Source organism: Bubalus bubalis, chromosome 2 (genome assembly GCF_019923935.1).
Source record: "Bubalus bubalis isolate 160015118507 breed Murrah chromosome 2, NDDB_SH_1, whole genome shotgun sequence".
Taxonomy (NCBI): domain Eukaryota; kingdom Metazoa; phylum Chordata; class Mammalia; order Artiodactyla; family Bovidae; genus Bubalus; species Bubalus bubalis.
Window position 1 is genome coordinate 119,561,989 of NC_059158.1, and position 27,720 is coordinate 119,589,708.

Here is a 27,720-nt window from a genome sequence, read left to right on the forward strand (position 1 = left end):
CTGAAGTCCTTTACTCATTTCATTAAAGAAATCCTGGGAAAGAAGTTCTATTGATACTGCTGATAGTCTCCAAAATGTAAAGATAGTAACTGGGCTGCAGGCAACTTGGATGGGCCTTCAGCTAACAGAGCATCATTAGGAAGTGGTGCAGAGGCAAATCTTGTCAACAAGATACCAGCTCCTTCCACTAAAGCCAGAAGAATGGCACCCATTGCTGCTGACCCAACCATGGCTACTGGTACCTTTCTTGCTGCCATCATGGTTCTTGTGAAAGCATCACTCTTGATGGAGTTCTAGGGATCTTCTTTCTCTCTGACTTGAACCATATTATAATCATTCGTGGAAAGCAGACCTCTCCCAACTGCAAAGCTATGTCCAACTGCAGAGCCCTGGTTTTAATAGCTGTCAAACCGCTTCCTAGCCTGTGCTTTACTCTCAGCAGAGAATTGTGAAAACCTTTGCTTTCTTGAAGGATACCACCATCTATGCTTCTCATCTTGAAGTCCCCACTGCAGTCATCCATGATTCTCTAGGGGCAGGGTGGGCCTGCATACTCTTTTATCTTGACTTCACGGCTAAATAAGTTTTTAAATTCAGTTTAATCTAAGGACATTGTTGATTAAATTTTAGATAACAGTTTGGTATCTGATTGAGATAATGAGAGCACAAGACAGATTTACTGATCTCTATTTTGTACTGTGTGAATTTAGAGTATAGACAATTTAAAGGTCTGCTAGTTAGAAAGCACTGTCTCTCTATTGCTACAATCAAAACTTTTTGGACTTTAATTTTATCTTTGTTTAAAGAATTAAGATCCTTTTAAAAGTTCTTCAATCACAGAATGGAATTATTTTTAAAGAAAAGTTAACTCCTTTAGGTTTTACTTAAAAGATAGATTCTTAAACTCTTAGATATCAGTTAAGATCTGTACATTTTATTGAATATACATGCATTGGATTAATTAAATTTAAAATGAGACAAATCTAGATTGAAGGGAAAGATACCTCACTAAGTAGAATTGTTGCAACCTAGTGTCTACTTTTTGGAGAAGGAAATGGCAACCCACTCCAGTATTCTTGCCTATAGAATCCCAGGGATGGGGGAGACTGGTGGGCTGCTGTCTATGGGGTTGCACAGAGTCGGACATGACTGAAGCAACTTAGCAGCAGCAGCAGCAGTAGTGTGTACTTTAGGGCTTCCCTGGTGGCTCAGTGGTAAGAATCTGCCTGCCAATGCAGGAGACATGGGTTTGATTCCTGGGTCAGGAAGATCCCCTGGAAAAGGAAATGGCAAGCTACTCCAGTGTTCTTGCCTGGAACATCTCATGGAGAGAGGAGCCTGTTGGGCTGCAGTCCATGGAGTTGCAAAACAGTCAGATATGACTTAGTGACTAAACAACAACAAACAAGTCTGTACTTTAATTGGGAATTTTCAAAATACGAAATATTTATCACTGCAGCAAGCAAACAAAATCCTTATTTATACAAGTCCTCTTTTCTAAAGAATTTTGAATTTGAATGTCTACTCACAACAAAAAGAGAGGCTCTGTCTTTTGTCCTTTGATATAATGTGGTTATTAGATGTTTGATTTTAAAACATTATAGAAGAATCTTTTGGGGGCAGACATGTTGGTAAATCTGTTTCTGTAGCCAAAAATATGAGTAAATCCCAAGCTCTCATCTTGGTGAACTTCATTTATCATCCTGTCACTACACCATCTTTTTACAGTTTCATCCTGGACCAAGATTTCATGGCACAGAATAATATTCTGGGCATCAAACCATAGCATATGAACAAGTAGATGGCCCAAATGTTTGAAAGCGTGAATGTGCCTCTCTCACTGGGCACTGGTTGAGAGGGTTAAAGCCCATTAGTTGTAATTGCAGTTCAGACTAGAAGAAGAAACTGTATCCAGATGAGAAAAAATTTAAATGTTTGTGTGGATTTGGATTTTAATAGCATCTGTCACATTCCATCACTGTTTACTTGAGTATTTCCCCAATCTGCTCTTCCAGCACTGTATTTCTGCATGCTTCTTTACAGCACTCATTGTTTTCAAAATATGGTGTGCCATTCTCTCGTTTCCAGTCCAGTAGTTATGTTTGCAATTTAATATTAATAAATGGTCAGTAAAAATATAGATTCCTACAAGCTTAAGTTCTAAAATAATACTGATGATTTAGTGTAATATTTGCTCTGTGATCCCATGGACTATAGCCAGTCAGTCTCCTCTGTCCATGGAATTCTCCAGGCAAGAATACGGGAGTATTTCCTTCTCCAGGGGATCTTCCCGACCCAGGGATTGAACTGGGGTCTCTTGCATTGCAGACAAATTCTTTACCATCTGAACCACCAGAGAAGTCCAATATTTATTTACTTTTACATTTTATTTACTTCTAATTTTTTCTTTCCTTTTTGTTCTCACTCATCTGAAGGTGCATCTCAATCTTAGTTAAAATTTTATTCTTTTCAAAATTAAATATTGGGAATTCTCTGGTGATCCAGTGGTTATCATGCTGCACTTTCACTGCCATGGAGCTGGGTTTGATCCCTGGTTTAGGGCCTCCCTGGTAGCTCAGCTGGCAAAGAATCCACCTGCAGTGTGGGAGACCTGGGTTCAATCCCTGGGTTGGGAAGATCCCCTGGAGAAGGGAAAGGCTACCCACTCCAGTATTCTGGCCTGGAGAATCCCATGGACTATATAGTCCACGGGGTTGCAAAGAGTCGGACACGACTGAGCGACTTTCACTTTCCACTTTTCCTCAGGGAACTAAGATCTCACAAGCCGTATGAGGTGGCCAAAAAACAAACAAACAAATAAAAAGCCCCTAATTAATGTTGATTGTGTTGTTTAATTTCTAAACCCAAAGGAGCCTAAAGTATAAAATTTTTGCATAAGGAAAATACATGGAAGGAAGTTTGTAGTGTTGAGCCATGCTGCTGCTGCTGCTAAGTCACTTCAATCGTGTCCAACTCTGTGTGACCCCATAGACGGCAGCCCACCAGGCTCCCCCGTCCCTGGGATTCTCCAGGCAAGAACACTGGAGTGGATTGCCATTTCCTTCTCCAATGTATGAAAGTGAAAAGTGAAAGTGAAGTCGCTAAGTCGTGTCTGACTCTTAGCGACCCCATAGGCTGCATGCAGCCCACCAGGCTCCTCCGTCCATGAGATTTTCCAGGCAAGAGTACTGGTTGAACCATGAGAGAGTAATAAATATGGTCTGTCAATGACACTGTTCAGAACACTACTGTCATGGGAGGAAGAGCATGCCTTACATAAGGCAAAGCTGCTGGTCTTCCAGTGGCACATTCAACACTGAGATAGGGTGTATCAAAGAGGTAGAGTACAGCAGACTTTGAGAAGTATGTTAATAACACACTATGGAGAAATATTTAGGGCGGGTACCAACTGTGAGACTGGGATGTGCACTTTGGTATTGTCCTTGAATGTTGGCACAGCTGTGCTGTTTGTATCTAGCTGTTTAAGACATTGAAGACAAACCAGTGAATCTTACTAGGGGAGGGAAGAAAGGATGCAGATCAAAGTTAAAAAAATTATTTCAGGTATTATTGCTGGTTGCTTATAGTTATGGGTTATTCTATCACCAATTTAGAATATACTACCAGTACTTTGCCCACCTCATACAAAGAGTTGACTCATTGGAAAAGACTTTGATGCTGGGAGGGATTGGGGGCAGGAGGAAAAGGGGATGACAGAGGATGAGATGGTCGGATGGCATCACCAACTCGATGGACGTGAGTTTGAGTGAACTCTGGGAGATGGTGATGGACAGGGAGGCCTGACGTGCTGCAATTCATGGGGTCGCAAAGAGTCAGAAACGACTGAGCGACTGAACTGAACTGATACATATATATATATGTTCATTTCACTTTTTATAATGTTGTCTACCATTATTCCTCCCAGAACAGTCTCCTTTCTTACTACTTTATTGTTCTTATGACATATAACTTTGACTATTGTTAATTAATTAATTAAACAAGGAAGTCCTTAGAGTAAAGTGGATCTAATGTTTTGGATGCCTACTAAACAAACCAGAGCCTAAGCCAGAATCATTGCACCCAAATCCAAAAAAAAAAAAACAAAAAACAAAAACTAAAGAACAACTGAACACAAACTGCCTGCTAGGATTTTCCAAATAAGTCAACTGCTTAAAGCTATAGCCAATCAAATAATAGATTTGTTTTTCTTCTGTGTCTTCTCTATTAAAATATTTTCCCTAACTTCTGTCAGCAAGGAGCTCCTAAGCATTTTTGGTCTGACATTGTCCAATTTGAGTTGGACCTTAAACAGACATTTGGAAAAAAAAAAACATAATGTGCTTCAGATCAATTCAGTTCAGTTCAGTTCAATCGCTCAGTCGTGTCTGACTCTTTGCCACCCCATGAATCGCAGCACATCAGGCCTCCCTGTCCATCACCATCTCCCGGAGTTCACTCAGACTCATGTCCATCGAGTTGGTGATGGCATCCAGCCATCTCATCCTCTGTCATCTCCTTCTCCTCCTGCGCCCAATTCCTCCCAGCAACAGAGTCTTTTCCAATGAGTCAACTCTTTGCATGAGGTGGCCAAAGTACTGGAGTTTCAGCTTTAGCATCTTTCCTTCCAAAGAACACCCAGGGCTGATCTCCTTTAGAATGGACTGGTTGGATCTCCTTGCAGTCCAAGGGACTCTCAAGAGTCTTTTCCAACACCACAGTTCAAAAGCATCAATTCTTCAGTGCTCAGCTTTCTTCACAGTCCAACTCTCGCATCCACACACGACCACTGGAAAGACCATAGCCTTGACTAGACAGACCTTTGTTGGCAAAGTAATGTCTCTGCTTTTCAATGTGCTATCTAGGTTGGTCATAACTTCCTTTCCAAGGAGTAAATGTCTTTTAATTTCATGGCTGCACTCACCATCTGCAGTGATTTTGGAGCCCAAAAAAGTAAAGTCTGACCCTGTTTCCACTGTTTCCCCATCTATTTGCCATGAAGTGATGGGACCAGACGCCATGATCTTCATTTTCTGAATGTTGAGTTTTAAGCCAACTTTTTCACTCTTCTCTTTCACTTTCATCAAGAGGCTCTTTAGTTCCTCTTCACTTTCTGCCATAAGGGTGGTGTCATCTGCATATCTGAGGTTATTGATATTACTCCCGGCAATCTTGATTCCAGCTTGTGTTTCTTCCAGCCCAGCATTTCTCATGATGTACTCTGCATAGAAGTTAAATAAGCAGGGTGACAATATACAGCCTTGATGTACTCCTTTTCCTATTTGGAACCAGTCTGTTATTCCATGTCCAGTTCTAACTGTTGCTTCCTGACCTGTATACAGGTTTTCAAGAGGCAGGTCGGGTGGTCTGATATTCCCATCTCTTTCAGAATTTTCCACAGTTTATTGTGATCCACACAGTCAAAGGCTTTGGCATAGTCAATAAAGCAGAAATAGATGTTTTTCTGGAACTCTCTTGCTTTTTCCATGATCCAGCGGATGTTGGCAATTTGATCTTTGGTTCCTCTGCCTTTTCTAAAACCAAGTTGAACATCTGGAAGTTCACGGTTCACATATTGCTGAAGCCTGGCTTGGAGAATTTTGAGCATTACTTTACTAGCGTGTGAGATGAGTGCAATTGTGCGGTAGTTTAAGCATTCTTTGGCATTGCCTTTCTTTGGGATTGGAATGAAAACTGACCTTTTCTAGTCCTGTGGCCACTGCTGAGTTTTCCAAATTTAGTGACATATTGAGTGCAGCACTTTCACAGCATCATCTTTCAGGATTTGAAATAGCTCAACTGGAATTCCACCAACTCCACTAGCTTTGTTTGTAGTGATGCTTAGTTTACCTTTTAACACTTCTTATATTTCTTAAACAAGAGGAACCTTTTCCTGGTTGCTCTAACCTTTGCTCTTTCATCTGGAAAGTAGACCTCTCAGACTGATTTTGTTTTATAAATTACAAATGTCTTATGAGTGTTGGTGGCTATCTGATATTGTAATAGAACCTGAGCATTAATATTTATTTTGGTTGGCATGTCCAATTTATGAAATTCAAAATTTATTTTCATAACCTGGCTTACAATGGGTGTATTAAGTGAACACAAGTTTTAGAGGCTTGTTGGCTTAGTAGACTCAATAATAGAAAAGAACAACTGTCTAGCTATCAATAGCTGTGAGAATTTAGAGTGAGAAAGAAGAAAATATGCCTTTCTCCTTAAAAATTCTTTCATTAATACCTTAGTAACCTCCTACATAACATCACTTACTCACATTTAATTTATTCTCTTTGTATATCTCCTTTGGCTTTCCTAAAACAATACAGTTAATTTTATAGAGGGAATTCCTAAATTTGAGTCCTAAGAAGGGCAGTGCCAAATAATGTTCAAATCACCACAAATTGTACTCATTCACATGCTAGCAAAGTAATTCTCAAAGTTTTTCAACACTCAGAGTTTTCAAAGGCTTGAACACTATGTGAAGTGAGAATTCCCAGATATTCAAGCTGTATTAGAAAAGTCAGAGGAACTAGCAATGAAATTGCCAACATCTGTTAGATCATAGAAAAAGCAAGAGAATTCCAAAAAAACCTCTACTTCTGCTTCATTGACTACATTAAAGCCTTTGACTGAGTGGATCACAACAAATTGTGGAAATTTATTTAAGAAATGGGAACACCTGACCACCTTACCTGTCTCTTGAAAAATCTGTATGCAGTTCAAGAAGCAACAGTTAGAACTGGACATGGAAAAATGGACTGGTTCAAAATTGGGAAAGGAGTATGTCAAGGCTGTGTATTGTCACCTTGCTTATTTAACTTATATGCAGAGTACGTCATGTGAAATGCTGGACTGGATGAAGCACAAGCAGAATCAAGATTTCAGAGGAAAATATCAATAACATTAGATATACAGATGATACCACCTGTATGGCAGAAAGCAAAGATGAACTAAAGAGCCTCTTGATGACAGTGAAAGAGGAGAGTGAAAAAGTTTGCTTAAAACTCAAGATTAAAGAAACAATGGGCTTCCCTGGTGGTTCAGATGGTAAAGCGTCTGTCTGCAATGCAGGAGACCTCGGTTCGATCCCTGGGTTGGGAAGATCCCCTGGAGAAGGAAATCCATACCAGTACTCTTGCCTGGAAAATCCTATGGATGGAGGAGCCTGGTAGGCTACAGTCCATGTGGTCGCAAAGAGTTGGACATGACTGAGCAACTGTGTGTATATATGTATATATGTATATATATATATAGTATAAAGAAACAAAGATCATGGCATCCAGTCCCATCAGTTCATGACAAATAGATGGGGAAACAATGGAAACAGCGACAGGCTTTATCTTCTTGAGCTCCAAAATCAGTGCAGATGGTGACTGCGACCATGAAATTAAAACCAGTGCTCCTTGGAAGAAAAGGTATGACGAACCTAGACAACATATTACAAAACAGAGACATTACTTTGCCAACAAAGGTCCATCTAGTCAAAGCTATAGTTTTTCCAGTAGTCATTTATGGGTGTAATAGTTGGACCATAAAGAAGGCTGAGTGCTGAAGAACTGATGCTTTTGAACCGTGGTGTTTGAGAAGGCTCTTGAGAGTCCTTTGGACTGCAAGGAGATCAAACCAGTCAATCCTAAATGAAATCAGTCCTGAATATTCATTGGAAGGACTGATGGTGAAGCTGAAGCTCCAGTTCTTTGGCCACCTGATGCTTAGAGCCAATTCATTAGAAAAGACCATGAAGCTAGGAAAGTTTGAAGGCAGGAAGGCAACAACAGAGGACGAAATGGTTGGATGGCGTCACCAACTCAATGGGCATGAGTTTGAGCAAGCTCTGGGAGATTGTGAAGGACAGGGAAGCCTGGAGTGCTGCAGTCTATGGGGTCCCAAAGAGGTGGATACGACTGAGTGATTGAACAACAACCTAATTTCATATGTTCTTTAGAATAGTATTGGGCAGTATTGGGCAGTGTGATGACCTGGCTTTTCAGTGTTTCTTCCCACCACTGCCTTCAGGAAGTTTGCAATCTTACACCTTGAAAACCACTTTCAGTTCCTGCAGTGGACTATGGCTAGTTCAAGTTTTATGATTTTATTCATATTGTCTCTATTATCTTCCTATTACAGTAGGACAGTTTTCTGACATTTTTTGAAGCTTTAATGAAACTGTAATTTTTTTTTTTTCTCTTTTAAATTCTTCTTGGAGTTTACTTCTTCTGACCTGAGATAGGTGCTCTTTTTATGTGCTTGCTTAATGCTTATGTATTTAATAATAGTTGCCTTTTAGATTTTTTTTTGGTTCACTTACTTCTCCCAACAGCCCTGTTGAGTAAAAAACTGTAATTTTTATCAGCCTCTTCTTATACATAATGAAACTGAAGCAAAAAAAAAACAAAAAACAAAAAACAAAAAAACCTGCAAAAACTAGTACTTGCCTAATGTCTCACAGCTAAGTGATAGAATGAGTTTTGAAGACAGATGGTCTAGTATATATACCAGTGCTGTCCAACAACCCACTCCAGTATTCTTGCCTGGAGAATCTCAGGGACAGGGGACCCTGGTGGGCTGCCATCTATGGGGTCACACAGAGTCGGACACAACTGAAGTGACTTAGCAGCAGCAGCTGTCCAACAAAAATCTGAGTACAAATGTGATTTAATTCATAAATTTTCTAAAGAACACATTGAAAAAGTTAACAGATAATGAGTGATGTTGAGCATCTTTTCATGTGTTTGTTAGCCATCTGTATGTCTTTGGAGAAATGTCTATTTAGTTCTTTGGCCCGTTTTTTGATTGGGTCATTTATTTTTCTGGAGTTGAGCTGTAGGAGTTGCTTGTATATTTTTGAGATTAGTTGTTTGTCAGTTGCTTCATTTGCTATTATTTTCTCCATTCTGAAGGCTGCCTTTTCACCTGCTAATAGTTTCCTTTGATGTGCAGAAGCTTTTAAGTTTAATTAGGTCCCATTTGTTTATTTTTGCTTTTATTTCCAATATTCTGGGAGGTGGGTCATAGAGGATCCTGCTGTGATGTATGTCAGAGAGTGTTTTGCCTATGTTCTCCTCTAGGAGTTTTATAGTTTCTGGTCTTACGTTGGAGATTCCTTAAAAAACTGAAAATAGAACTGCCTTATGATCCAGCAATCCCACTGCTGGGCATACACACTGAGGAAACCAGAAGGGAAAGAGACACGTGTACCCCAATGTACATCGCAGCACTGTTTACAATAGCCAGGACATGGAAGCAACCTAGATGTCCATCAGCAGATGAATGGTTAAGAAAGCTGTGGTACATATACACAATGGAGTACTACTCAGCCATTAAAAAGAACACATTTGAATCAGTTCTAATGAGGTGAATGAAACTGGAGCCTATTATACAGAGTGAAGTAAGCCAGAAAGAAAAACACCAATACAGTATACTAACGCATATATATGAAATTTAGAAAGATGGTAACAATAAACCTGTGTACGAGACAGCAAAAGAGACAGTGATGTATAGAACAGTCTTATGGACTCTGTTGGTGAGGGAGAGGGTGGGAAGATTTGGGAGAATGGCATTGAAACATGTAAAATATCATGTATGAAACAAGTTGCCAGTCCAGGTTCAATGCACGATACTGGATGCTTGGGGCTGGTGCACTGGGACGACCCAGAGGGATGGTGTGGGGAGGGAGGAAGGAGGAGGGTTCAGGATGGGGAGCACATGTATACCTGTGGCAGATTCGTTTTGATGTTTGGCAAAACTAATACAGTTTTTTGAAAAATAAAATATTTATTTATTGAAAATTTATTTATTGAAAAAATAAATAATTTTTATTTAATATATTTAATATTATATTTAATATATTTATATATTTAATATATTTAATAATAAATAATGTGTATTAATACTTACTCCATGTCAAAATGTTATTTGGGATATACTGTATTAAACAAAATAAATTAATACAATTAATTTCACCAGTTTCTGTTAACTTTTTTTTTTTTCGGTAAGAAACAGAACATAAAATTTATTTATTTATTTATTTTTTCAATAAATAAATTTTCAATAAATAAATATTTTATTTTTCAATAAATTTGGCAAAACCAACACAATATTGTAAAGTTTAAAAATAAAATAAAATTAAAAAAATAAAAATAAGGTATCATAATTTTTATGCTGTCTTCAAAATGCAGTATATATTTTATAGTTAAAGTATATCTCAATTTGGCCTAGAGTTTTACATTAAATGTGGCTAATTGCTACCTTTAGTCGATACTAAATAGCTTTACTCTTAATCACTGTACTCTTTGTACTGAAATAGTTTTATTTGCCTATATCCCCTACTGAACTCTGAACTAAATGAGTGAGGATGTTTTGTATTTTTAGTACATAGACTAGGTATTGCCTGATATATAATATAAACATGACTATTTATTGAATTTTGTTGCTGAAGTATATTGTCAAGTTGAAATTTTAAGAGATTCAAAATACTTGATTAAATGCATACATTTGCCACTCTTGAGCAGATCATGAGAGAAAATTGAGAAGATATCCAGGAAAATGGTTGTGTCAGGAACAACAGGATATACTTAAGATTCCATTTTAAGAATATTATTATATTATTATTATATATAATAATGTAATATTATAAGATTATCATTATAATATTATTTTATCATGTTTGGTAAAATCATGAGTGGAATCATGCTTCATGCATTGTAGATGCCTAATAAATCATTTCTAATTTGATTTTTTTTTTTTTTTGAGCCAGGGCTAGTAACCTCAGCTCCTACAGGTGTTTATTATTTATTTGAAATCCTATCCAACTTGCCATTAGTTTGGACAAGCTGGGACAGTTTCTCAAAATGAACTCCATTATAGTGAAATTGTTCCATCTGTTTTCCCCAAATGAAGGCAGCTTCCCTTGAGGCTAGTCAAAGAGTGAGGGCTCCTTGACTCAGAACCAGATGCAAGCTTAATACCAGCCTTCCATTTCAGCTCAATTATATTCTTGGCAGCCTATGAGACTCATGGGGTAAACTTTTTATAACAATTATCAATATCAGCCAATTTTTCAGAATGGGCAAGAATAAACTTCAATAGCTCCAAGATGAGTTTTCAGTGTTCCAAAGGTCCTGTCTGGCTGACTGCCACGGAGAATATTGTAGGAGCATAAAGAGTGCAGTTTTATGCAACATTCTAGAAAACGGCTAACTTTATGTTTACTTAGATTCCGAAGATTTTAGCAAAATAAATTAACTATTTAATGCTCTTTTTTTGGTATAGATTTTTTGTGTGTGTGAGATAAGGAAAATGATTATTTTCCTGTGATATTTTATATATGGAACTGCAGCTGTGTGTGTGTGTGTATGAATATTTTCTAGCAATGCTTGGAGACTGACCTATCATTGACTCTTTCATAAAACTATTGTGGAACAAAGAGAGAGAGAGCATTCTACTGAAGGGTTATAGGCTCAAAAATAACCTGAAACTTTGAGATTCTCTGTAGACTGGTATATGTTTATTGGGGTTGAAATTTTGTTAGCAGTAGAATTGGAAATCAGGCTAATTTGAAATGATATAAAGTCCTTGAACCCAGGAATGGTTAAATCCTGTCATTATTTAGAATTCTTTTGTCTTATAACATCAGATACATCATTATACAAGGAGCTATTAATTATATTGTGTGCCCATAATCACAAAAGTGAAATTCTTTTTTTTTTAAATTATAATAGGGCATCTAGATTTATCTCAAGGTTTAAGTGAAAGTTCCCTAACCTCAGAAATCTAAATTTTAGCACCATGCTGCTCTAATAATGAAAGCAAATATTTTCTATAAAATAAGAGGATAAGAAGTTATAACTGTCTTCTTGCCTCTGAGCAAGGCTCTAATGGGTTCAACACATGGAAGCAGACATTTTAAAAAGCACCAGAGACCATATGGACTTGGCTTCTTAGGAATTCAACCACAAAGACTCTGGAAGCATAAGAAATAGCAGTACTTCAACAATGACTTTTGAACATAGTGACTTCTCACATAAGTAATTTTTAACTTGATTTATACAACTATGCCTGCATGCATGCTTGGTCATTCAGTCATGTCCAACTCTTTGCGACCCCATGGCCTATAGCCCACCAGGCTCCTCTGTCTTCATAGGATTTTCCAGGCAAGAATACTGGAGTGAGTTGCCATTTCCTTCAACTTTGTATTGCATAAAAGAATATCTTATATAATTACAAAAGTATAAAATTGTATTAAAGGATTTACAATAACCTTTTAATCAATGTTTATAATTGACATAAAAATTCATCAAGTCTGATTTAAAATATTTAATATAAAAAGATAGAGCTAGCTATATTGTCTTTTTAAGTGTTTTCTAGAGAAACAAGGCCAATTTTCTATTGTCTGTCTATCATCTATCTAGAGAGAAGAAGAAAGAGGGAGGGAAATGGAGAGATAGAGATAGAGAACAAGGAATACTAGTGGGTCCATTCAGTCTCTGATGTGCCAAGAACCAGGAGGACTAATATCTCAGGGCAGGAAAAGAGACACCCCAACTCAAACAAAAAGAGTAAATCCACTCTTCTCTTGCCTTTTTGTTCTATTTAGAACCTCATTGGACTAGTTACTACCCACCTACATTGGTGGTCTTTATTCAGTCTCTCTCAAATGCTAATCTCTTCCAGAGGCAGGCTCGTAGACATACAAAGAAATAATGTTCTATTACCTATCTGAGAATCCCTTCACCCAGTCAAGGTAACACATAAAGTGAGCTATCTCAAGAATGCATAGAACTTTAATTTCCTTTTTAACATTTCCATTCATTTCTAAAATACATTGTGTTACTATTTAAGTCATAAATGCAGGATGAATAGAAAACACCAGGATCTATCACCCCACCTAGATGATGATTGTATTGACAGAATCAGTCTGATATAACTATTTTGAAACCTTGGAGTCTATTAAGGCTTGTAACTTCCAGGGGGAGGTTTGGATAGCAAATTATAGATTATATCAGTCAGTTTCAACTCTTAGTGCAGTACCAGCTACCCGTCCCTCACACCTCAAGCTGGGGCAGAAAGCAGTGGGTATATTCCAGGAGAATCTTGCAGAAGCTAGAGTGAACAAAAAGGACCCTACTTTCTAACTATTAGTGATCAGTGTTCTTATTACTGATTGTTGCTTCTTATCATAGAGGTACAAACAAAGAAGTGGGATCTTTGTTATACCTACCTCTAGTGTTGCAAGCTCCCCTTCTTTTGGCTGAAGTGACTTCTAGTGATATTTAAAGGGCTAGCATCTTCCACCCTTGCCTTTTCTTTTCATTCTTTTTTTTTTTTCCCCCCTCCATTTTGGTAACCAAACATTGAAGACTGAAACCTTCATTCCCAGGGGAAAGCACAGTATCAGAAAAGATTTGAAAAATTCATAAGCTTATACATCAATGATCTTCAGCTCAGCTAGCCTACAATAATCAAAAACAAAACAAAACAAAAAAATCAGCAAACTCTGGGGAAGGAGGATAATCTAGTTTCCAGAATTATCACAATACTACATTTAAATGAATAATTATCGACAAAAGGTAAAAAGGCATAAAATGGGACAGGGAATTGTGACCTATTCAAACGTAAATGAAAAGTAAACCTTCAATAACTGTCCCAACAAAGGGACCATAGTAACTGTTTCTGAAATAGTCTGGTGGAAGATCAACTAGACAAAGATTTTTAAACAATTTTATACATATTCATACAGCTAATGGAAGACATGGAAAATGTGAAAAAGGTAATATATAAACAAAATATAAATATCAATAAGAAGACAGGAAACATACAAATAAACCAAAATGAAATTCTGGAGCTGAAAAGTAAAATAATTGAAATGTAAATTTTTTCAACAATATTATCAGCAGATTTCTTACCAGATGAATTGGAGGCCAGAAGGCAGTAGGGTGATGTATGCAAAGTGCCAAAAATTTTTTTTTAAAGCTCAACCAAAAAGTCAATATCCAGAAAAACCATCCTTCAAAGGTGAGAGAGACATTAAGACATCCCCAGGTAAATAAAAGATAAAGGAATACAATAGTGTTAAAATGTTCTGCAATAAATTCTAAAAGAGAGCTATACATGTTGAAATGAATGGACACTGGACTGTAACTCAAAGCTGTAAGAAGAAATAAATATTTCAATAAAGGTAAATATATAGAAAATTATAAAATCTATAGTTATTGTAGCAATGGTTTGTAACTTCATTTTTTTTTTTTGGTTTTCTATATGATATAGTAGGTTAATACATTTAAAAATAATGTATTAGTCTAAAAGCTAATATTACTGTAAACTGGTTTGTAACTCCACATTTTATTTTCTACATAATTTAAGATACTAATGCATTAAAATAGTTTGTTTTTGGACATACAATATGTAAATATATAATTTTGTGACATCAACAACTAAAAGGAGTAGGAAAGTAAAGCTGTATAGAAGCAGCAATTTGTATGTTATTGAAGTTAAGCTAGTATAAATTCATATTGACTACTACAACTTTAAGGATGCTAAATGTACTCCCCACAGTAACTACAAAGAATTAGCTATAGATTATACGCAAAAGGAAATGAGAAAGATATTTAAATATTTCTCTATAAAATATCAACTAAACACAAAAGAAGATTAATGCAGGAAATGAAGAACAACAAAAATAATGAGCCTCATAGACCACAAATACACACAAAATGACAGGGGTCTTTGCTTATCAGTAAAAATGTTATAATTTACATTAGTAATTAAATGTAAATCAATTAAATTCCTAAAGACAAGATTATCAAAATGGATAAAAGTATATAATCAGTAAATTCTATCTATAGGAGACTCACCTTGAATACAAAGACAAGAAGAAGTTAAAGCCAAAAGATAGAAGATATGGCAAATAGTAACCAAAAGAGAGCATCTGTGACTCTACTAATATTTAAAATATACTTTAAATTAAAAAAGTTTGCAAAAGACAACATTATAAATTAACAGATGGCTCAATTCAAGAAGATATAACAATTATAAACATTTATACATGTAATAATAATCAAAATATATGAAGCAAAAATAGAATTAAAAGAAATTAGGTATCTCTGCAATAATAACTAGAAACTAGAAGATAAATAAATAGAATACTAGAACAACATAGTCACCCACCTACCTCTAACAGAGAGAACAATCTACCCAAAAATAAGAGAACAGACATTCTATTCAAATGTAGATAGGGCATTTTTCAAAATAGGCCATATGTTAGTTCACAAATTTAATCTCAATGGATTTTAAAATGTAGATGTCATACAAAATATGTTTTGTGATCACAATGGGATAAAGTTAAAAAATCAATAACATAAGAAACACTTTAAAATTCACAAATCTGTGGAAATGAGACAGCACATTCTTAAAAATTAATGAAACAAGGAAGAAATCACAAGGGAAAGTAAAATAAACTTAGATATAAATTAAAATGAAAATACCTCTAAAATATCTTGGGGACAGTGAAAGCAGTGCTGGGGAGAAATTTATAAATGTCAGCAGTTACATTAAGAAAGAAGAAAGCTTTCAGATCAACAACCTGATTTTATAACTTAATAAACTAGAAAAAGAAGAAAAAACTAAACCCAAAAAGCTAGAAGGAAGGAGATAATAAAATAACAGAGATAAAATAGATAATAGAAAAACTAAAACATTGAAACAAAAATTTATTCTTCAAAAATATCAACAAAATGGACAAATATTTAAATACTTGGACTGTTAGAAAGAGAGAAATATAGAGAAAACATTCAAATCTCTAAAATCAAAATGGAGGTGGGGACATTACTAGTGGGTCTACAGAAATAAAAAAGGATTTAAGAGAATAGTGAAAGCATCAACAATTTGGATAATGTACAAATTCCTAGAAAAATAAAACATACAATTAGTAAGTGATGAAGGAAAAAACAAACAAACAAACCAGTAAGAGCAAGCCTGTAACTGAAAATCTCCTAACAAAAGAAACCCTGAATCTAATTGTTTCAATGGTCAATTCTATCAAACTTTAAAGAAGAAATATCATGGAACCTTAAAGAAATTAAACAAAATATGAATAAATGGAAAGATATACCATATTTAGCAGTTAGAAAACTTGATATTGTTAAGATTTAAGTACTACCCAAAGGGATCTACAGATTCAATGAAATCCCTGTGAAAATTCCAGCAATAACTTTTTTGCAGAATAGAAAACCCCATTTTAAATTTCACATGGAATCAAAGGGACTGTACATAGCCAAAATGGTCCAGAAAAAGGAGAACAAATTTTGAGGACCCAGATTTCCTGATTTCAAAGCCTACTATAAAGCTATGGTAGTCAAAACAGTGTGATACTGGCACGATGACAGACATGCATGATAACAATGGAATAAAACAGAGAATCCGAAAATAAACCTTAACATATTGATCACATGATTTTTGACAAGAGTTCTAAGAATATTCATGGGAGAAAGGACTTTTTTTTTTCTTTGACAAATGATGCTGGGCGAATTGCATATTGCCACACAAAAATAGTGAAGTTGGACATTTACCTAAAACCATATACAAACATTAACTCAAAATGGAACAATGACCTAAATTGAAAACTTAACACTTTTAAAAAATCTTGGAAGAAAACAGAACAGAAGGGCTTCACAACATTGCATTTGCCAATGATTTATGTGTATGCATGTGCGAGTGTGTGTGTGTGTGTGTGTGTGTGTGTGTGTGTGTGTGTAAGACACCAAAATCACATATAAACAAAAGAAAAAACAGAAAATTTGAGGCTCATGAAAAAAATGTTTACATCAAAAGACACAATCAGTAGAGTAAACGACAGTCCACAGAATTGGAGAAAACATTTGAAAATCATGTATCTGATAAGGGATATCCAGAATGTTTAAAGAACTCCTAAAACTCAACCACAAAAACACCAAACAATATGCCATATAACTTTTTATTTTTATTTTACTGACTGAATTTTAGTTGCCATTTTCTCCCCTTCGTATTTCCAAGAAACATGGTAAACATTTGACAAATAGTTGTTTGATTACTCTAACCATACACTAAAAAAACTGTGTTTTTTTTTTGTTTTATCAGAATACTTTAATAAGGACACAAATAGTGATTGTTTTCTCTATTATATCTGCATCTGTAAACATAGTTATCTACTAGCTTGTCGTATTTGTGCTTCCAGCTGTGCACCAGGGCAAATGTTATGAGGATGAAATGCAGGTGATTTGGGGCAGGATTTGCAGATGGGGCTCCTATGTGCTTAATGATGTGAAAAATGTCATATTAGGAAGAGGACAGGAAGGTTCATCTTTTTGAAGCAGAAACATAATTTCCAATGCAAGGAATCTCATGTTTTCTAAAAGATCATGGGAGACAAAAAAGGTGAAATAAAATGCTTATTTTATTTGTAAAATGTTCTCTCTGACTCCTTCACTTCAAACTTGGAGAAACAAAGCAAAGAGACAGTTAACTCTTGTGTTTTGTCAGGCCTAGATCTTTAGCTCTTGTATAAAAGTTAGAAAGCAAACTGCCATCTGTACAAACAGGTGGCTTGAATGATGTAGGGTATTAGAAACAAATCATTTTTGGAAGGATGACAAGGAATAGAAAATTTAAGAAAACCCAGAGTTCCTTTAATAAGATGAGAAATGTGAATCATTGATTGTGTCAGTGTTAGAAGATAAAGTGTGGAAATATTGGTTCAAGAAGTCTCTGCATGGTACACATTTTCCCATTGTGATTCTGTAATCAGTGTGCTCACCCCAAGGAGCCAATGGATCAGGTACCCTTGTGCCTTCACAAGAGACTTAATTGAGGCTGTCTTGGAAACTGTAGTAGGGAAGATGACTTAATGCCACAACATACCTAAGGTATTGCTCACCCTTGACTTAATTATGACTTCATAGTGATTTTCCTGGTTTCATAATGAGGATCTTCTTCAAAGCTCAACTTTGCTCTCAGGACTACTTTTATAAAAAAAAAAATCTGTAAAAATTACTGATAAACCAACTAAATACTCTCATAATATGAATCTGTATGTCTAATGTTAAATATTCAGTTTATTCATGATCTACTATGTATAGAGCCTGTGTTAATAGAAGTAAGGGTGAGAAGGTTCAAAGTAAAGAAGATGATGAATTACAGATTACAACCAGAACACAGAAACAAACCATTTTTGTTTTGAAGATGATGAAGAGTTTAGCTTTATTTTGAATAGTTGGAACAAATATCAGGTAAGTAGCACAGATATTTTTTATTCCACTAGCAGTTTTACTTTTATAGCCAAAATAAATCTAAAAATGTATTTTTTAAACTTTTTTAGCTTCTCAGTCTTCTATTCTTTGGTCTTCTTTACCTTTCTTCTGATTTATTTATTTTAATAAATCTATCAAGGTAAAATTCATATAGCATAAAGTTCACACCTTTAAAGTATACATTTCATTGTCTTTTAATATATTCATAGAATTATCCAACCATTGCCCCTATCTATTTCTAAAATATTTTCACTGCCCTTGGTACTCATTAGTAGTTATTTCCTCTTCTCTTTTCCCTTTCATCTCTGGTAACCAGTAATCTACTTTCTATTACTATGCATTTTCCTGTTCAGACATTTCTTATACATTGAATTATACCATATGCGGGTCTTTTAGAAGAGCTTCTTTCAGTTAGATAGTTTTCAAGCTTCATCCCTCCTGTAGCATGTATCATCGGCTCCCTTATTGACAATGTTCCATTGTATGAATATATCACGTTTTGTTTATCTATTCATTAATTTATCACATTGAGTTGTTTCCACTCATCATTGGCTTTAGACCTTAATATCCTTTTATAGCTTATATTATTCAGTGAGAAATTAACCCTTGTAACTTTTTTATTCTTGCATAGTCCTCGTAGAATGTATATGATGATTATATAAATGCACAAAATGGAAAGATTTAGACATTAATTCAGTGAGACACATAAATACCAACTATATATTCAGTTCTATTCTAAGTAATGTGATAAATAAGAAAATATGAATATTTCCTTTTAGGAAGAGTATCTGTACTTTTTAATGATTAAGCAATATCTGATAAGAATGAAATATAAGTCAAGTGGAGAATTTTTTTTAATGCTAGCCAAATCATCATAATTGGCTTTGGTACCTCCATCATCAACAAAGTCAGGATCACTTATTGGGCACATACTGTCTACAAGATACTGCAATTTTTTGCATATATCATTCAGATACCTAATTGGGACTTGTTTTTTTTATTTCTAATGACAACAGTAAATTGCAGATAGCCAATATAACCACTCCAAAAATTAAATACTTGGGAATTAAAAAAGTCAGTTTTTATCTCAAATCTCTAAACCATACTTCATAAATATATGCATATATGCATGCCTAGAATATATGTCTGTATATATATATACACATATAGTCTATGGGATTTCCCAGGCAAGAATACTAGAATTGGTTGCCATTCCCTTCTCCAGGGGATCTTCCTGACCCAGGGATCAAACCCATGTCTCCTACACTGCAGGTGGATTTCTTACCATTGAGCCATCAGGGAAACCCATATATATATATATAAAATATACACACATATTTTTATATATTGATATTAATTTCATAGCTGAAGAAGATTGTTGAAGGAACAGACCTTGAACTTACCCATGGTGTTTAACATTCACATTTGGTTAATCATGCTCAGAGTTGGGGTTGAGGTCAGTAGTTTGAGGAAAACAGTTACAGTGATAAAAAGCATCATTACCACCACAGTGGTGTTATACCATTAAATGATTGATTTTAAATAGTATGTTTAGGTTTTATCCTTATTGGAAAGACTAATTTGTAATTCAGTCCATTGTTTGGCAAATCTGAAGTCTCTTAACAACTCAACGGGAGACATAAAACTTTGATGGAGATCTGTGATTCTTCCAGGACATACATCTACATCTCCTCAGCAGTCTCAGATCAATCTGCTGCCAACATGTTTTCTCCCACCTCAGTAGAATGCATCCTGGCAAACCCATTCAATCCTCCTGGCCAGCTTCCCCAGTGGGCCACAACAATCTTATGCTTTCAGGCAAAATAATTTTCCTCTAAGGCAAGTGTGACTTAGGAATATGGCAAGGCCCCAAGTAAATTGGAAAATATTCTCAGAATTTTAACAATTACTAAAAATATTTCCTTTTATGGGCCCATTCTTCTGCAACCACGTACCCGTTTTACACACAGACATACACACACATACACACACACACACACTTATAATCAACTGTGCTGCACTTTCGTGCATGATAAAATGTCCTCTTATGGTCAGTTTGGAGAGGCATTGTTTTTGTTGTAAATACCCTTCATAAATAAAATGTTTACCTCTATTCATATACACTGTATAGTAGATCTGTTGTCTATTTCCCTTATCCACACTTGACCCTTTCCTGGCATCCACAAAACAATTTCTCCTTTAAAAAAAAATACATACCCAAACTTCAGTAGAAGTGAACATGAGATTTAGTCCTATGCTTGTTAGTACATCACACACCCCTAACACCCAGGGCAAGAATGTTTCCCTGGTCCAATGAGGACCAAAGGGGTAATGAATCTCTTATTGAGAATCCTAGAAGAAGAATCTTAATTTTTCCTGTTGGCTTTGAAAGTGAGAGGCAATAGATTTTACTGATATTTGGATCATAAAGGGAAAGCCTATTAGAATGAAGCCATCTGAAAAAGACAGAACAAAACTGTAGTATACTACCTATGCCTGGATGATATCATTTGAGCCTCTGCAGCAATGGAAACCTTGAAGTCACAGACAATGCAGTTTTTTTTTCTTCTATTTTTTGAGTTAAATCCATTAGGGTTGGGGCTTCCAATACTTGAAACTGAAATAAGCCTCTACTTTTCTCCCAGTTCCTACCCTGATGTATAAAATGGTAACAATAAAATATTTCTGTGTTCTTATCTGATGTTTTCTTATAAGAATATAAATTTGTATAAGACCTGTTTATAATTAGGTAAAAATCACCTTTAGGCTTCTTACAGAATAGAATTAATTCCTTTATACAAGTTGGACTCATCAGCCTTTTTTGTTAATCAATTGAGTTTTTCTAATGAACTTTAACACTATTAAAAAAAAATAAATATGCTTGAGAAGTTATTTCAAACAAACTTAAAAATCAGACTTATTGCCCAAGGTTATTGCCTCTTTTTATAAACCTGCCTATAGAATTAATAACAATTTTCTTACATTATTAAACATCCTATATTCCCAGAGTCTGATTGTCAGCAAGTGAATTTTTAAGCAGTGTTCTAGTTACTTATTTCAGTGTTGTTCAAAGTTGTTTCTGTTAAAAGCAATGCAATACTTCCATTTTACTCCACTAAATTAATTTCTTATTCAATTAAGTCTTACCTTATGGTCCAATTATATGTTTCTTTAGTGCAGTGATCAATTTTAATCTCTAGAGATTTAACTGAAAATGCAGAAATTGATAAAGGTATGTCATTATGCATTTGAAAAGTCACAGCATCTGTTGTTTAGATGTATTAATTAGTTGTACAACAAAAAAATTCATCAGTGCTATTTTGTGAAACTATGTTCAGGGCTAAAATATCTACATTTACTTTATTATATTTTAAAATGTTTTCGCTTTTTCTTTTCTTTATTTCCAACTATCATGCCCTAATTTATTTTTCTTTATATAATGTCCATTTGAACTAAAACTATTAAACATTTGAAATAGCCAGTGGAGAATTTTTAATGGTAAGGTATAATGCCTAATTTATAATTTTAAGAGGAGTAAAGGGGATGTAAGCCCTGACTTATGTTGAGATATCAACTGCAAGTTTTGTAAGGAAACACATTAAAATTTCAGTTATTTTTCCTTGGTATGTTATCATTATACAAATTTTCTGTAATGAGTAAATATTACTTTATTTATTTTTTTAAATTTTATTTTGTTTTTAAACTTTACATAATTGTATTAGTTTTGCCAAATATCAAAATGAATCCACCACAGGTATACATGTGTTCCCCATCCTGAACCCTCCTCCCTCCTCCCTCCCCATGCCATCCCTCTGGGTCGTCCCAGTGCACCAGCCCCAAGCATCCAGTATCGTGCATCGAACCTGGACTGGCAACTCGTTTCATGCATGATATTTTACATGTTTAAATGCCATTCTCCCAAATCTTCCCACCCTCTCCCTCTCTCACAGAGTAAATATTACTTTATAATCAGAAAAGAAACAAAAAGTTACTGCCTTTAACGTATGTCTTTTTCTTTTGTTATCTTGAGGGTTTTAATAATAAACATGACTGGAAAAACATTTTCATAGGATGAAAATCTGCCTGAGATAAGCGGGCACTAGATAGGGAAAGGTAACAGATTCATCTATCCATTCAACTGGAAGACCAATTTTAAGATACTGTATCTTGATAAGAAGGACATAACCTTATCAAATATAGTAGAGAGTAAGCATGTTTGTCGATGGAACAATGTCAGTTGTTAATGGAAATTGACTAAAGTACATGGACTGGTCACACAAAATCCAAGTAGTTAATATATACACATTTAGATATAGACATGTAGATATAGATATTTATATCTAAGTATAAATAGGTATCTATCTAATCTACCTATCTATCTATCTGTATATATAAATAGTGGATTTCAGAGCTTTAAATGGCAGTCAGTGTTGTAAGATTCAAGCACAAATTGGATGTGTAGAGTTAATGTTCATTTTGAGTCTAATTTACAAGTTTGGTGTAAGATTATTTGATTTATTATTGTTAATTAAATGTCACTATGCAATTTGAGACCATGTTATTAATGATGTTGAAATTAATATTAAAATTAAAACCTTGAGAGAAAAGGAGGAGATGTTTAGAACTGAGGAAGGATAACTTGTAAAGCAGTAACTGAATTGTCTGAAATTTTTCTCTGCTTGTTAGCTCACATATGTATATACATGAAGCCTATGGATCACAGACAAAGAGAGTTTATTAGTCATAGCAACAGACAAATCATCACAGGGCAATGTGTTGAGAGCCAGATGGTACCTTCTCGTACAGTGAGGTGCCTTACAGGAATGGAACCCTGTTAAAAGAAGGCTTTTCTCTTGCATAGAATTGCTAGTGACTGCCCATCCACAAATGTACATTTGGAGGCTGTGGTCAGCCCAGTTTATTCTTTCTAGCATAAGGGAAAATTGAGAGAAGTTTTGTGCTCAGATGCTCAGTCATGTCTGACTGAGACCCCCTGGACTGTATGCTACCAGGTTCCTCTGTCCATGGGATTCTTCTGATAAGAATACTAATGTAGGGTGCTGTTCCCTCCTTCAGGGCATCTTTCCAACCCAGGGATTGACCCATGTCTCTGATGTCTGCTGCATTGCTAGGTGGATTCTTTACCACTAGCACCACCACCAGCCCAGGGGCTGACTAAAACAAAAACAAAATTAGAGAAGAGAGGAGTGATTTAAGTGTTTTCACAGTCTGTTATTTTATCTTTATATTTTTCAGTTTACATGTTACCTTAAAATAAGCTCTATTCTTTGTATGTGTCATCGTAGTGTAGACTTCTAAACCTTTCAGATCCTAGCTGACATTTATGTTTCACATAAGATGCTTGGTGAAGGGAAGACAGAGTCTGTCTTCTTTTTGCTTTCAAACTTCAGTAGATTGGACCACTCGAGAGATATATGTGTTTGATGTTAAGAAAGCTTTGGTAAAGCCCTTGTTATTTTTGAAAATTTTATTTATTTTTTATTTATTTATGTTTTTATTTTTGAAAATTTTAAATGAAGAAAGTTAAAAAACACTTACAAGTGGTATTTATTTGCTGCTGCTGCTGTGGCTAAGTCGCTTCAGTTGTGTCTGACTCTGTGCAACCCTGTAGATGACAGCCCACCAGGCTCCCCCATCCCTGGGATTCTCCAGGCAAGAACACCCGAGTGGGTTGCCATTTCCTTCTCCAATGCATGAAAGTGAAAAGTGAAAGTGAAGTCGCTCAGCCATGTCTGACTCTTCACGACTCCATGGACTGCAGCCTACCAGGCTCCTCTGTCCATGGGATTTTCCAGGCAAGAGTACTGGAGTGGGGTGCCATTGCCTACTCCGATTTATTTGCTACTGCTGTGCAAACAGACCTTCTAGTAGGAAGAGGTATTTTAAATTCTGGAGAGTAGTATTTAAGTTTTCTCTTAGGTGCCTATTTTGCAAATAATCTAAAAAATGAAATGATCATATAAGAAATGCTGCTATTCAAATTTTAGCTACAGATCAAAATAACATCATTTAGTTGAGTGGCCATCAACGGTTCCATCTAGTCTGTAAAGGGCTCTTTATCACAGGAAGTGTCATTCATAGGATTGACATTTCCATATGAATTAATGATGATTACTCAGAATTATGACAACATTTAAATTAAGACAGCCTTTATTCTGATTACAAACTTTCAGGAATATAACATTTATTTTTTACATTTGTCTTTATCCTACTTAACAGGAATTCAGATCCAATTTTAAGGTAAATATACCTCTCATGGCAGACTGGGAAACAAAAATTCTTCCAAGTGTATAGTTATTTGGGGGATCCAAAAATAATTCTTCTAGTGACATTGCAATGATCAGGGACCAATCTAACATTTCTAAATATGGTAAGTAAAGTGAAAGATCTGTTCTATGAATGAAACAAACAACAAAGAAGTCATCAGATTTTTCTTTAAAGTTATCAGAGACTAAATGTTTTAGGTTTTGTGAGTCATATACTAGGTGTTGCAGCTACTAAAATCTGCTATTGCAGTGCAAATACAGTTACAATATATAATAAATAATCATGTAAATGAGTAATCATGACTGTGGGAAAAATTTGGTGCCTCCAAATCTAGACCACATCAACTGCCAGAGTTTATCAAACACTGATCTAGCATACAGAGAAAATATGTCTGTCTGTATCTCTCTGTATAGTTTATATATATATATATATATAATATTTTATTTAACATCTTAATTAAATCAGTATCATAGGGCTTATATTGATTAATGTTGACTTCAGTTTAGTTGAGTTCAGTCACTCAGTCGTGTCTGACTCTTTCCACCCCATGAACTGCAGCACACCAGGCCTCCCTGTCCATCACCAACTCTCAGAGTTCACCCAAACTCATGTCCATTGAGTCAGTGATACCATCCAACCATCTCATCCTCTGTCATCCCTTTCTCCTCCTGCCCTCAATCTTTCCCAGGATCAGGGTCTTTTCAAATGAGTCAGCCCTTTGCATCAGGTGGCCAAAATATTGGATCATGAACTCCTTATTGTCAAATTAAGACTTAAGTTGAAGAAAGTAGGGAAAACCACTAGACCATTCAGATATGACCTAAATCAAATCCCTTATGATTATACAGTGGATGTGAGAAATAGATTTAAGGGACTAGATCTGATAGATAGAGTGCCTGATGAACTATTGATGGAGGTTCGTGACATGGTACAGGAGACGGATCAAGACCATCCCCATGGAAAAGAAATGCAGAAAAGCAAAATGGCTCTCTGGGGAGGCCTTACAAATAGCTGTGAAAAGAAAAGTGAAAAGCAAAGGAGAAAAGGAAAGATATGCCCATTTTAATGCAGAGTTCCAAAGAATAGCAAGGAGAGATAAGAAAGCCTTCCTCAGTGATCAATTGCAAAGAAATAGAGGAAAACAGTAGAATGGGAAAAACTAGAAATCTGTTCAAGAAAATTAGAGATACCAAGGGATCATTTCCTGTGAAAATGGGCTCAATAAAGGACAGAAATGGTGTGGACCTAACAGAAGCAGAAGATATTAAGAAAAGGTGACAAGAATACACAGAAGAACTGTACAAAAAAGATCTTCACAACACAGATAATCATGATGGCATGATCACTGACATTCACCTAGAGCCAGACATCCTGGAATGTGAAGTCAAGTGGGCCTTAGAAAGCATCACTATGAACAAAGCTAGTGGAGGTGATGGAATTCCAGTTGAGCTACTTCAAATCCTGAGAGATGATGCTGTGAAAGTGCTGCACTCAATACGTTGGCAAATTTGGAAAACTCATCAGTGGCCACAGGACTGGAAAATGTCAGTTTTCATTCCAATCACAAAGAAAGGCAATGCCAAAGAATGCTCAAACTACCACACAATTGCACTAATCTCACACAGTAGTAAAGTAATGCTCAAAATTCTCCAAGCCAGGCTTCAGCAATACGTGAACCATGAAATTCAGATGTTCAAGCTGGTTTTAAAAAAGGCCGAGGAACCAGAGATCAAATTGCCAACATCCGCTGGATCATGGTAAAAGGAAGCAAGTTCCAGAAAAACATCTATTTCTGCTTTATTGACTATGCCAAAGCCCTTGACTGTGTGGGTCACAATAAACTGTGGAAAATTCTGAAAGAGATGGGAATACCAGACCACCTGACCTGCTCTTGAGAAACCTATATGCAGGTCAGGAAGCCACAGTTAGAGCTGGACATGGAACAACAGACTGGTTCCAAATAGGAAAAGTAGTATGTCAAGCCTGTATATTGTCACCCTGCTTATTTAACTTATATGCAGAGTACATCATGAGAAATGCTGGACTGGAAGAAGCACAAGCTGAAATCAAGATTGCTGGGAGAAATATCAACAACCTCAGATATGCAGATGACACCACCTTTATGGCAGAAAGTTAAGAAGCACTAAAGAGCCTCTTGATGAAAGTGAAAGTGGAGAGTGAAAAAGTTGGCTTAAAGCTCAACATTCAGAAAACGAAGATCATGGCATCTGGTCCCATCACTTCATGGGAAATAGATGGGGAAACAGTGGAAACACTGGCTGACTTTGTTTTTGGGCTCCAAAATCACTGTGGATGGTGATTGCAACCATGAAAGTAAAAGACTCTTACTCCTTGGAAGGAAAGTTATGACCAACCTAGATAGCATATTGAAAGGCAGAGACATTACTTTGACAACAAAGGTGCATCTAGTCAAGGCTATGGTTTTTCCAGTGGTCATGTATGAATGTGAGAGTTGGACTGTGAAGAAAGCTAAGCTCCAAAGAATTGATGCTTTTGAACTATGGTGTTGGAGAAGACTCTTGAGAGTCCCTTGGACTGCAAGGAGATCCAACCAGTCCATCCTAAAGAGATCAGTCCTGGGTGTTCATTGGAAGGACTGATGCTGAAGCTGAAACTCCAAGCTTTGGCCACCTGATGCGAAGAGCTGACTCATTGGGAAAGACTCTGATGCTGGGAAATATTGATGGCTGGGAGGAAAAGGTGATGATGAGGATGAGATGGTTTGATGGCATCCCTGACTCAATGGACATGGGTTTTGGTGGACTCCGGGAGGTGGTGATGGAAAGGGAGGCCTGGCGTGCTATGGTTCATTGGGTCACAAAGAGTCAGACATGACTGAATGACTGAACTGAATGGAAAAATAAATTAAATTGAGAAATATTAAAAAGAATATTGTAGTAGAAGGAAAAATTCATTAAGATTCTTCAGTGGGATGGATGCCATATTATTCTACTCTACAGAAATTATAAACTGATGAATATTAGTTCTCTCAAAGTACCACCAAAATAACCTTTTATACATGAATAAGCAGAGATGAGTTTGTTGCTTACTTGGCAAAGATCACTTTCTTGCCCACTTGAGAGTGGGCAGCATATTCTGCAAAGGGAGTGGCAAAGGAGAGATGTTTTTTATG

General features: G+C 35.8%; 1 protein-coding gene and 1 pseudogene across 2 annotated transcripts in view; one reads left to right on the plus strand and one right to left on the minus strand.

Moving 5' to 3' along the window:
- The window catches only part of DPP10 (dipeptidyl peptidase like 10), a 793,501-nt gene that overhangs the window by 359,985 nt on the left and 405,796 nt on the right, over positions 1-27,720 (plus strand). The window lies entirely within an intron of this gene.
- On the minus strand, positions 48-19,209 carry LOC102397248 (annotated as a pseudogene).